Genomic DNA, 11,766 nt, shown 5'->3' with positions numbered 1-11,766 from the left:
AGGCACTGCAGAGCTTTTAAACACCATGTTTTGTACGGTAGGTTAAGAAATAAAACCAGCACATTTTCTTTGTGAAAATGTTACCTTCTGCAACTGTAAAGCTTTTGGTGGCTTTCTATCAATAGTGATACAGAAAAGCCTGTGAAAACATGGAATAAAAGTGGGACTTACAGGAGAAGACCTGCCAAGAGCTGCAATCATCCCATTTTTAAGAAGTTGCAATTTCAAAATCATTTGAGGCAGCTGTTGCAAGGACTCATTATTGAACCATAAACCAGGCATGGGGTGAGGTGAGAGCGCGGCAGTTAGGACTGCTGAGCCTTACCCAACAGCCCCGCTACTTGTTTTCTGGAGGACTTGAGTGCCATTTAATAGAACTTATTTTCAGGAATGTAGTCTTAAACATTTCCTAATTGTACAAGAGCTTTGTAACACAAAACACAAAGTGTCTCAAGTTTTAGAAGGTAATGATATCCCTGTTGCACACTAAGATAACTGGAGCAGAGAAGTTCACTGCCCACCTCCCAAGGGACTTATGGCAGCAGTGGCAATTGCAGGTACTTAGTCTGAAACCTGTCTTTCAAAGTACTTTCTCAAGCTAACACACTTGTTAGAAAGCTGAAAAAATTCTTGACCTGAGTTTACTGGAAGTTTCAAGTCTTCAAAAAAATTTATAGTAACTACCCCCCCAAAAGGCAACTTTCTGTTGAGAGGTCATTCCTGAAGTAACCAGTGTAATTTGTCCTACTTTGAGATGATACAGTGTATGAAAATGTAGGCTTCAGTGGTGTCTGAGTCACCATTTTCATATGAAATAGAAACATAATAAAAGTTGCAGTATTCTGGAAACACCTTTAAATGCAACTCTAGAAGATGGCATGTCCAATTTCAGTTTCCAGTAGCAACTCTGGGGTAATTCTAGAGGTACTGGCTCTTTTTAAGATAGTTAAGCCAGAAGGATCTAGCCTCAAAACAGGTAGATGACTTAAAGCTTACATCAACCAAAGAGAATCAGCAACAAAAAGAATTGGAAATTCACCAGTTCTTACATCAAAAATTGAAATAGGAAGTTGACAAGGCTGTGTACAAAGACATCTTGTTATGCAGTCAGACACCCTGAATGCCACGTAAAGTCCAGCTGGAAAGACTGCAGATTCTTGTTCTGGCATCACCTTGAACAGACCAACAACTGACAATCCTTTGTGACCAAAGTTTCACGTTACCAGGTTGTTACAAGTGACTAGGGAGAGCAGCAAACTTCTCTGCCTTCAGTACCAGGTGAGAGGCAGGACAGTACGAGCATAAGGCATAGTCATGTTTTGCTGTTGAGTTACCATAATTTAGCTTTTCTGTTTCAAATGGCTTGCACTTTGGTAGCACCCAGGGTCAAAGTGAATGGTACTGTAAATAATGAAACATTGCAATAAAACATTTGTACTTCAAAGCACCTTGTTTATAGTATGACTGGAGCATGCTACTGTGGGGAAGCATTTGAGTATTTTTGGTTTCTGCAGAGTGTAATTCTCAACAGGAAGCCTTTATCAGCAGGGAAAATCCTGCGTTAGAGCCATGAGCCATACCACCCTGCTACTGCCCTTGTCCCCATGCGAGGATGTGGTCACCCTTGTGGCTCTTGATCTTGCTAGGAGGGGTGGAAAGAAGAGGTGCAGGTTCCCTCTCTGGAAGCAGACAGGTTCTTCTATGGATGTCCTAGCTAACGAGAAAACTTAAGAGGGAAAAAAATGAAAAAAGAAAAAAAAAAAGGCAAGTTTTCCACAAAGTAACACTGACCATGAAACCAAGTAGCCTGGCAGTGCTGCTTGCCAGCTGATACATTTCTCCTCTTGGTGGGAAAGTGCTAGCACCCACAGGTACAACCTGTAACTCACACATCTGGACCACACTGACAGCAATCACCTTCCAGGCACCAAAGGGAGGCGTGTGTGTTCAGCACGTTAAGGGTACAGCAAATGCACTGGGATTCTGTACAGTGTGGGAGGAGCTCTGCTGCCAACCCTGTAGCTGGAAGTCAAACTATACTAGGGCTGAAGACAATCGTGAGACAGACACTTCTGTTGTATTTCAGTTTGTGCACCCTGCCCCCCAACATTTGTGCTCAGGCTTCTGGAGGCATATCTTTTAGGGCTGGCAGGAAAACTGCCAAAAAGGTTTACAAGGAACAACCCTGTTGCCAGTATAGTGGTGTCCACAGTATTAATCTTAGATGGCACCAGAACTACAAATATTTTGTGCAGAACTGTTTTTAGGAACACTTGCTGGAAATGTGATAATGATGTCAAAGTATATTAAAAAAAAAAAAGTATAGGATTACTGTGGCAACAAACCGTAATGACTTACCTGCATATAAAGCTGCTGTGATTTAACGCCAGCAAACTCGTTTTTCTTCTTCCAGTACTGGCAACAGGATAATGGTAACAAAGTAACCTCCCCCAGGCTGGGGAAACAGAGCAGCCTGCCCTGGTTCCCCGTGGGGAGGCAGCCCTCCAGTGGCAGCAGGCCCTCACTCCCACTGCCTCTTCTAATTTAAAAGTAAACTCGGGATTTGCAATAGCAAAGTCTTTAAACATTCAGGCTCATGAAATCATTGCATCTAAACATGATGCACGTCTCATCCCAAATGTGGAATTGTTACTGCTTCTGTTAATGATGTTTTTCCTGTATCCTTGACCTCACCCATAAAAATCATAAACCCGAAGGTGTCTATGAGTACCTCCCTTAAACACAAAGAAAAAATAATTTTGGAAGACTCGCGTGTGGTTACAGTTACATCAAAGTTCCCGGCCTGCTGATTTTAACCATGTCACGGGCTTCCTGGAAGAGCAGGACCAGATTCTGGACCACTCTTGACCAGCCCCCTTGGCCGTGCATCTCCAGTCATGTGTGTGCAGCCAGTGCTGACCAGCCACCCTGCTGCCTGTCCACCCTGCTGCCGCCCCAGGTGCTGGGACACGCTGCCTCCCCATCTCAGCTCTCCTGCTGCCCCACAGCAGCCCTCAAGCATGATGCTGCTCCTCACCTCAGGACTTGGAGCAATTCTTCCCAAACCATACCGCTGCCAAGGGCAGCGCATCATCTGCTGTGCCTTCCACAGCCGTGTTTGTCTTCAGGAAGTTTTCATCTCGGCACTTTTATTTATGGAAGATCAATACGAAGACAAAGATTTCCCTTTAAGTTAGATTTCTTATCACTACATTAAAATAGTAATTTCTGATGGTATTTTTTTCAGGACATGCCGTAACACCATGATGATGCAAGGATCTTGCATGTATTACTGTTTATTTCAATTTTGTAAAATACGTCCTTTCAATAAAATCTTAAATTCGTATCTTATTATTTACGTTCAAAGTGGATTGTGAGAATTTGGTTATACTTTCACAGCTTTGAATACTTTTTAATATTGCTCTTCCCCAAAGGCATCTCATTCCTAATAGAGCCATGCTTGCAGCAAAACTGTTTGGCTTAGACATTCTGCTGAAATATTCAGATGCGGACAGAAGACTTCAGAAGGTGATGCACATGCTACTTGCATATTTTAAAACGTAAACAAAATATATGCATGCATTCTTACTCCCATCAGAAAGACTACAGACTTTCCTCCTGCTGAATACCAGCTGAGAGAAAATTATTTCACTGAAATGTCTGCCTGTAGAGGGGGATGCAGCCCAGCAAATAACCAAGCCTTCGCAGAGGGCTTTGCATACACTTCTATTTATGCCACATAACCAACAGGTAATCAACCAACGGCCTCGGGCTGCTGCATGGAAGCAGGAGGTAACAATGACCCCAGCCAGGCACTGGAGGGATCCTGTGTCTGTCTCCAGGATCTTCCTTCAGGTGGGGTGGGATCTGGGAGCAGTTATTCCAGTGTCAGAGTTCTTAACCCATGTAGCATGCACTCATGTAGGGCAGACTGAACATGTCAGAAGCAATTGATTCATCAAAATCAAGGAAATGCTCTTGCTTGTGATCTGGAAAGACACTTCTTTATTTAGAGCAGTGGAAAGGTAATTAAATAAAAGCATGACTGGCAGCGGATTCTGAAACCAACACTCAGGCTGAACAGCCTCTTTATGCTCAATCCGACTGCATTCAAGTGCTAGCAAGAGAGATGCAGACCAGCAGCAATAAGATTATCAAAGCCCCAGGAAATTTTACAAGATTGCTTTGCTGCTCTGAACTTTTCTGTGAACTTAACTAAAATCAGGCTTCCTTCCTACGTCCTGACTGCATGACTTCAGTTCTGTGTCTTACCTCCACTTGCAACAACATTTTCACTCCGGAGTGATTCCATTTCTTCTAAGTGTTGGAAACGAGCCGCATGAGAAAATTCAAGTCAACAGGCAAAAGCATTTACAAACAGCAAACACTGAGGAATGGGGGGCAGGCCTCGCTGACTCAGGGAAACTCCTGAGTAAATAAAGGTTTGTTAAAGATAAAATTGGGTGCTCAGAATGCAACACTGATTACGCAGCTTCCCAACAGCTCCAGCCCAACGTAACTGCCCTGAACCACAATGAGTAACAGAAGTGGTTGCATTTACCTCGTTTTCTGTGTGTCCGCTCTGTTTGCCAAGACAGCTGCAGGATGCTCAGTATGATCTTGCATGATGGGACCACAGCTCCAACACAAAATGACACTGAGATTCATTTTACAAACAAGTTGTCATCAGGCGATAAAAATTCAGCCAATTAACCTGTCCAAGCTTAATTAGAACAAATGCCTGGAAAGTCCATAACTCCAGATTACTCCCACAGTTAAATAGAGCTTTTTAGGCTGAAACTGCTTTTAGAACTATTTTCAGCATCGCTGCAGTGCACAGTTTTGCAAACCCAAGTACTTTATTCCAGATGCTCCACTTAATTTTTTTTGCTGGCTGCTTTTATCACATCTGTGTTTGTTTTCTAAACCTTTGCATGTTCTCTCAACTGGAACTGGCAGCAAAGCAAAAGCACTCCTAGCCAGGAGATGAAACTTGTATTTGTAATTCTTTCCTGGCTGTCAGCATGGTTGGTGTTTCTGTCACTTTGCAGCATTTCAACGCAATTCCTTGGATTCCAGACAGTTTCATTTTAAAGCTGTTCCAGCACAAAAAAAAAAAAAAAAAAAAAGTCAACAGGGAACTATGTAATTTCTGCCATCTGACTTGTCTGGTCTGCAGGCGTTGTTGTGTTCCATCAATACAAGCAAAAAGCCCATGCAAATACATACCTGCCGCAAGTTTTCCACTGAAACGGTAACTTGATCTTTTAATGAGTACACACAACCTACGTTAGATGGTGCGGCAGCCAGCATCCAGACAGAGATAGTAAGAGACGTGCACTGGGCTGTGATGCAGAGAACACATGCATGGCTATGGCTGCCTGCCTGGCTTCTAAAGCGCCCCTGCTACCTGGCAGTGCCCCACAGGAGAATTTCTCTGATACTCATTAAATAAATGGTCCTGAAAATTAATACTCCAAGCAGGCAACTATGCAGCTATAGCTGTTCTGGGAGTGGTGGCGAGGCTTGGCTCTGGTTACATAGCCAACGAGAAACATTTTTGTGTCTTCATTTGTTCGATGGGTAAGACTTAACTTGGGCCAAGAACCATAAGCAAATTATCTTCCCCTACACACATTTTCCAAGAAAGAAAAAAAAATTGGACAGTGCAAGTCAGCACACCTAACTCAGCACAGGCTGCTGGGAGAAAGTAATTGCAAATCCATGCACTGTACTGACACAGTCCTAGTCAGACCTCCAAGTGAACGGCTGCCAGATGAAACAAATGGCACGTTACAGCTGCCAATATGGTCGCATTTAGGTGTCACGTTGTCACCGCGTGTTACGCCACATGGCAACTGTCTCCTCCCGCTTCTCACTTTTCTTTTGTATGAGCAGCTACCAGCTCCCCAGCCAAAATCTTGGTCAATGCAGGACAGAAAGGACAGGAGTAGAAAAGCAGAGCCAAACAGCCCTTCTTTCTTCCCGTCCTCAGTGGACATCCCAGCTGCTCTCACTACTGCTGTTTGGTTCCCAAGGTCTTCCTTTTACCTCCAAGAGACCACCATGCCTCTCTCTCTCTCTTACCTTTTCCTTTCCCAGCTCCTCACACCTGGCTCTGCTTCCCCCAGCTGGTTTCCTTGCTTTTTATCACTCCCTACCCAACATGGGTTGCTGGAGCACCCCTAGGTCAGCTAACTGTAATAATCCATCCTACCTAATTACCATCAAAGATCTACAACTCCATACTCCCTCCCGAGGACCAGCTCCTCTGCTCCACACACTCTTTTCCTGCTTGCAACGTCTGCACACACACGCACTTCAGCTTTCAGATGAAGCCCATTTCACCTGGCACCAACACCACTCCAAGGCTTGCCAAAACTCCCTCCAGTGGAGCCTGTCCAAGAGGAAAAAAGGAAAGCTGGTATGGGCAATATGGGCATACACTTGCCTTGGTCTGTAAAGACCGTGGCCACAGAAACACACAGCACAGCCCTACTGGAGTCCTTAGCTGGGTTGCTGCTATGTCCAACTCTTGGGGTCAGGCTGAGATTCATCCCTCTGCATGCGTGTGGTGCTGAGTCATGCCCACTGATGACTGGTTTTTAGCAGAAGGTTAGCTACCACCCTTAATTAAAGTTTTCCTCACTGAAAGAAGGTCAAAGCTGCCAGACAAAATGAACAGGTAAAACAGAAGAGTAATTCTGTTCTCTTTTTCATGTTATCAACCAGAAGACAGAGGCAGCGTTGGACCACTATGCATGCAGTCATTAGGAGAAAGGAAGAAAAGGAAAATACATACGTACCAGGTATCCAGAGCTCCGGAGGACACTTGGCCCAGTAGAACATGCCCCAGTCTCAGGCAAAATAAATGGGATTTGGAAACATGCTTGAATATTTTGCTGAAGTAGTACTTACAAATGAATCCCTGCATCAGAGTGCCGTCAGGATGGACGCCTGAATTTCAAACTTCAAGGTTAAAAAACTTGAAACACACCATTTTGATATATTCCCTCAAAAGGTGGCAATGAGGTGAAGACAGTGGCAAGTTCGTGCTGTTGAATATTTCAAGAAATTCAACCACATACCAATCACACATTGCACAGCCACATCAACCCTCACCTCTGAGCAAAGCTGCACCCAGCGGCTGTGCTTGTGCAACTTTGTGTGAGCAAAGCACGGGGGAGGGTGAGACATCTCAGCTTCAGATCAGGAAAACAAGAAATTGCCCCTCCCCAGGCAGCTTGTTTTTCATTTCATCTTTACAATTTTGACCAACATCCCTTTCATCTGAAGAACTTGAAGACAAGCAAGTCAAAATTCATATTTTAATTTTTTTTTATATATATATATATACACACACACGTGCAGCAATTCATCCTCAGTACAGAAGACAAACAAACAAAAGATCTGTGGCACAATTTCTTTGGAGAGGTTTTCTTTCTTTTTTTACTTTTTTTTTTTTTTTTAAGCTGTATCACAGATCTGGTTTTTGTCTTTTTCAAGGACTATAAAAGGCAGCTACTTCTAATTCACAGAAGCCTTAGAGTGCTGATTCAGTGCTGAAGTCAAACACATCAGTCTCCTCCTCTCACTTATTTGCACATCTTTTCCCACTGGAGACTCCATTTTGCAAGAGGTTTGGCATCCTCATTTCTCCATGGGGCTCTAACACTTTGCACCTCTCCCATGCCCAGGCCACTCCTGTGTCCCAGCACATGAAGAGCTGCTGTGAGTGGGGAGGACTAGCGTGTCACTCCCCACAGGACGAGGACCATTTAACAGATTTAAGACCAATGTTCTGTGTTCAAGAAACCTGACAGTTAATTTTTAAGGACGTTTTCACTGAGAATTGCAGATTTTATTTACGCTTGAAAATGATGAGTAAAGCAGGGTGAAAAAAAGAGAAAAAGCCAACCCTGTATGATAATAGTTGAAATAGAAATCCCACAGAAATAACCTAGAAATGCAAGGACAGAGTGGCTGGCAGCTGAACAGACAGGCAGTGGTTTGACCAGTGCGCCACAATTCACGTGCTGCCTGGAGACCTGATGACACGAGCCCTACTGGCACCCACAGCACTACCGTACGCATTCACGTCTCAAAGAAAATACCACCCGTGAAACCTTCAGCTCCTGCCCTCCTTTCCAGATTGCATCTTGCTCAACCCCATTCCCCAGGGACCCCTGGAAAAACAAGACAAAGCAAAAGCCTGACACCAAATCCTAACTAGCTCTTCTCTGAACAGCAAGGAGAGTTCATGAGCAAGTTCAGAGCCTGCTGCACCTCATGTGTAACAAGCAAAAAGTTGCACAAGTTGGAGCAACTTTCAGAAATACCTTTCAGCTGCCACAGACCACATACGGGCTGGTACGTGCCTTCAAATACTGAAAGTGAACAGAAAAAAGCTATTGGTTGGAATGCAGTTTTGCTGGCTCAACAGAAGTGGACAACATTGCCATTTTGCTATGATATGAAACACTGGACCCAAAGAAAACCTTAAACTCAGCAATACTGAGTAGGAGAGGAGAAAAACACAGCAGGAATTTCAGGAACCCTGTAGCTTGGCAAAACACATCGCAAACCAGCAGTGATCGCATGCTGTCATTGCAACATGCACAAGTCCTCATTTCAGGAACATAAAGTTTAAGGAAACACAATCAGAAATGCTGATGGTGGCCCAGGAACACTGTCGGTTTCAGGTAGTGACAGGGCTTACTAAAAGCGCAATTAATATAAAGCAAGCATAGGCTGTCAACGGGCTATTTTAGTGTTTGGAGAGCAGCATAGGGCTGAGAAAGTGTAATCAACTTTAATGCAGCTGTTTTGCCAAAAATAACATTTGTCTCTGAAAAGGGTAAGCCAAGCCAAAGAGAGAAAGCAAGCTAATCTATAATGTATAACAAATCTCAGAATAAATTAAATGTGGTTGCAAAATTAGGTTTGGTCAATAAAGGCTCAATAAATAAATAAACACCACCACAGTATTATTGGAAAACAACCCCAAAATATTTTTGGCAGTTTTAGCCCAGGGTGGGCCGCTGCCCCAGGCAGAAATCTGAGTGGGGTGGTCAACGCCTGCTGCAGCCCTGTGGCCTCCTTCTCCCCCTTCTCCCTCCCTGGCTTGTGGATGACCTCCCCTGCTGACATGTTGCACCTCCTTCCTCTGCATCCCTCCCTTCCACTCCCCATCTCCACTCCACCTCCAAAACTAATCCTCCTTGCTTTTGCCCCAAGCAAGGAGTCTGGGAAACATGCCTTTTGGGGTGGGAGGGGGAAGGAAATGGAGGGACAGAGGATCCGAATAACCCAGGAAAAGCAGCTCCACCCTGACCAGCAGACAGGACAGCTCATGTCCAACTACGCCTCGCACCCCACTGAAACCGGAACAAAAGTCACAGACGCTTAATCCACATGTGTATGGCCACAACCACAAGCTATCTTCCTATGCTCTTCTTACCCTCTGTGCATCTTGCAACCAGCCTGGGGCCAAGCTGGTTTCATGCCACTTGGAAGACTAATTGATGGCAATGAACTGAGTCCCAGTCCCACCTCGCCTGAGCAAACGCACCACCAAGCTCCTCCTGTCTAGTCTGTAGCTAAAAATCCCACCAGATGCTCATCTGGGGATGTTTCACATTTCTTTTTTTATGACTAACTAGATGTTTTTTCCTTTTATTCTTACTTCAATACCAATTTTGCCATTGGGATTTTAAGCATGCAGTGAAAAAGTGCATTGACCCCCAAAAAGTGTACATTCCTATGTACAACATCTGTAACAGCAACATATCTAGCGGGTATTAAAACAGGTTTCAGTGTCGTCTACAATTTACATACTACATTAGAAAACCACATCCATTATTAGCAAACAACTTAGGTGCAATGCCTGTTGCAGAAAGGACCTGAATTATACACACAAATTATATCACAATAGTGCATAGAGAGATGCAAAAATCATTCTTCCAAGAAACAGTTACATTGCCCGACATAAAACAAAAAGTGGGAAAAGCCCCAAACAAGAAGTGTAAGGCCATTGCAAAGAGATCACCTTGCACAACCAATGAGAAGCAGAGCTACCACGGGGCATGAAATCCTGCAGGATTACCCAAGGGAATTCCTCCTTGCAGCACTTTAGAAATGTATCCGTGAACTAGACCTGAGCAGACTCTCCTCCCAGCACCGAGTCCTGCAGCACCTTTGTGGCAAACATGGAGCAGTACGCTTCAACTACTATTTTTGTGCCTTGTCTCCTTGTTTTCTTATTTAACTTGTTCACCTGCATGAAACCAATCCATGGGATTTTCCTGTCAGCAAGCGCTTAGAGCCAGGCTTTGCTGGCTGTCAGCGGCTGACCCCAGCACAGTCTTCCTTGAATCTGTTTCAGGAGGATAGGAGGTAGATTTCTTGAGTCGTGACCCTCCTGCCACTCTGAGCATCTAGATTTGCACACATTCTTGTTCCTACAGGAAAGGGCAAGGGGCAATAAACAGGGGAGCAATTGAAACAGAGGCTTCTTGTACAGAAATTCATGCTTAAACCTCATTCAGAAGGGAAACACTAAGACCATTCAGAGAGAAAAGGCAAATTACAATTTCTCTACAAGAAGCTGAGAACATGAGGACTCTTGCAACAACTCATAACAAATAGGCTACTTCATTTATTGTTTATTTCCCCATATGAATGAATCAACCATCTTGGAAACTCCATCACACACAGGGCAGAAAAAGTTATTTACAAAAGGGACATACATCCCTAAAATAAGTTTAAGATGTACAGATTTATAATGGGAACCAAGAGGGAGGGGAGAGGACAAAACCAAAAACAATGACATTGCAGTCAGACTTTGACTTTCAGTTACAGAAGAGATCTCTATCTCCATGTAAGTAGGGTTTTCAACTATTAAATAAATGGCATCTTAAAAATAGAACATTTGAGAATTTCAACACATGTATTATTTCTTCTAAATAAATATTGCATGGAAATGATTCTGTTTTGCCACCATAGCTGCCTCCTCTCCTCCTGGGACTCAACCACCACCTCTGTTTTTCCTTGGATTCATGGTTTTGTTTCCTAATGGCAAATGCTATTTCCTCCACTGTTATGTTTTGGTTTGGGTTTTTTTATTTATTTTTTTTTTGTTTGGTTTTTGGTTTTTGTTTTTTGGGTTTTTTTTAAAGGCCTGAACAGGCCCAAGTCAAAATGACGAGCATCTTTCCTAACCCTTTGCAGGCCTCTGACCTAGCTCAAGGTTGAAATACGATGGCTTTTCAAAAATTTCCTATTATTTAAACAGTCTTCTCCATGACCTGAAACAAAACACAGCTTCTTGCTATGTAGCTTAGTCCTGAGGCTTCCACTGATCGCTTTTGAAATGAGAGCCCCCAAATAGCCCCCCACATGCCCGTAACACAAACTGCCTGTGATCTCATTTCCTCCGAAGCCTGGGGGAGCAGGAGCAGTTCTCGCACAACTGTCTTTGCATGGTAGCAGAGCACGTGCTGCCTTTTCCCAACTGTAAAGAAGCAAATGCCAGTAGTTCATCTGCCTTCGCTGGGTGTCTTCTTACCAACTTTGCTCACCCGGCACCCTTGCACGAGCTTTCCTAGGAGCAGGACAACAGATTATCACTCTCTGGGCAGCAGAGTGCCCAAAGAGCAGGCGAGGACAGGACCTGGTGCACCCATGGGCTGCACCAAGCTGGATGCAGGAGCGGGGCAGCCGCACACCCTGCCTCGCAGGTTGTGGCAGGCAGTTGCCCCGGGGCTG

At 44.2% G+C, this 11,766-nt stretch overlaps 1 long non-coding RNA gene across 1 annotated transcript; it reads right to left on the bottom strand.

Moving 5' to 3' along the window:
• Positions 1-1,565: 1,565 nt before the first annotated feature.
• On the bottom strand, positions 1,566-7,128 carry LOC142033938 (uncharacterized). The gene is made up of 3 exons (XR_012651412.1): positions 6,919-7,128; positions 4,273-5,096; positions 1,566-1,726 (listed from the first exon to the last, which is right to left on the bottom strand). It is a non-coding gene; the product is annotated as an uncharacterized LOC142033938 (long non-coding RNA).
• Positions 7,129-11,766: the final 4,638 nt, after the last annotated feature.

The sequence above is a fragment of the Buteo buteo genome, chromosome 1 (assembly GCF_964188355.1).
Source record: "Buteo buteo chromosome 1, bButBut1.hap1.1, whole genome shotgun sequence".
Lineage (NCBI taxonomy): Eukaryota > Metazoa > Chordata > Aves > Accipitriformes > Accipitridae > Buteo > Buteo buteo.
This window is presented reverse-complemented; position numbering and strand designations above follow the sequence as displayed.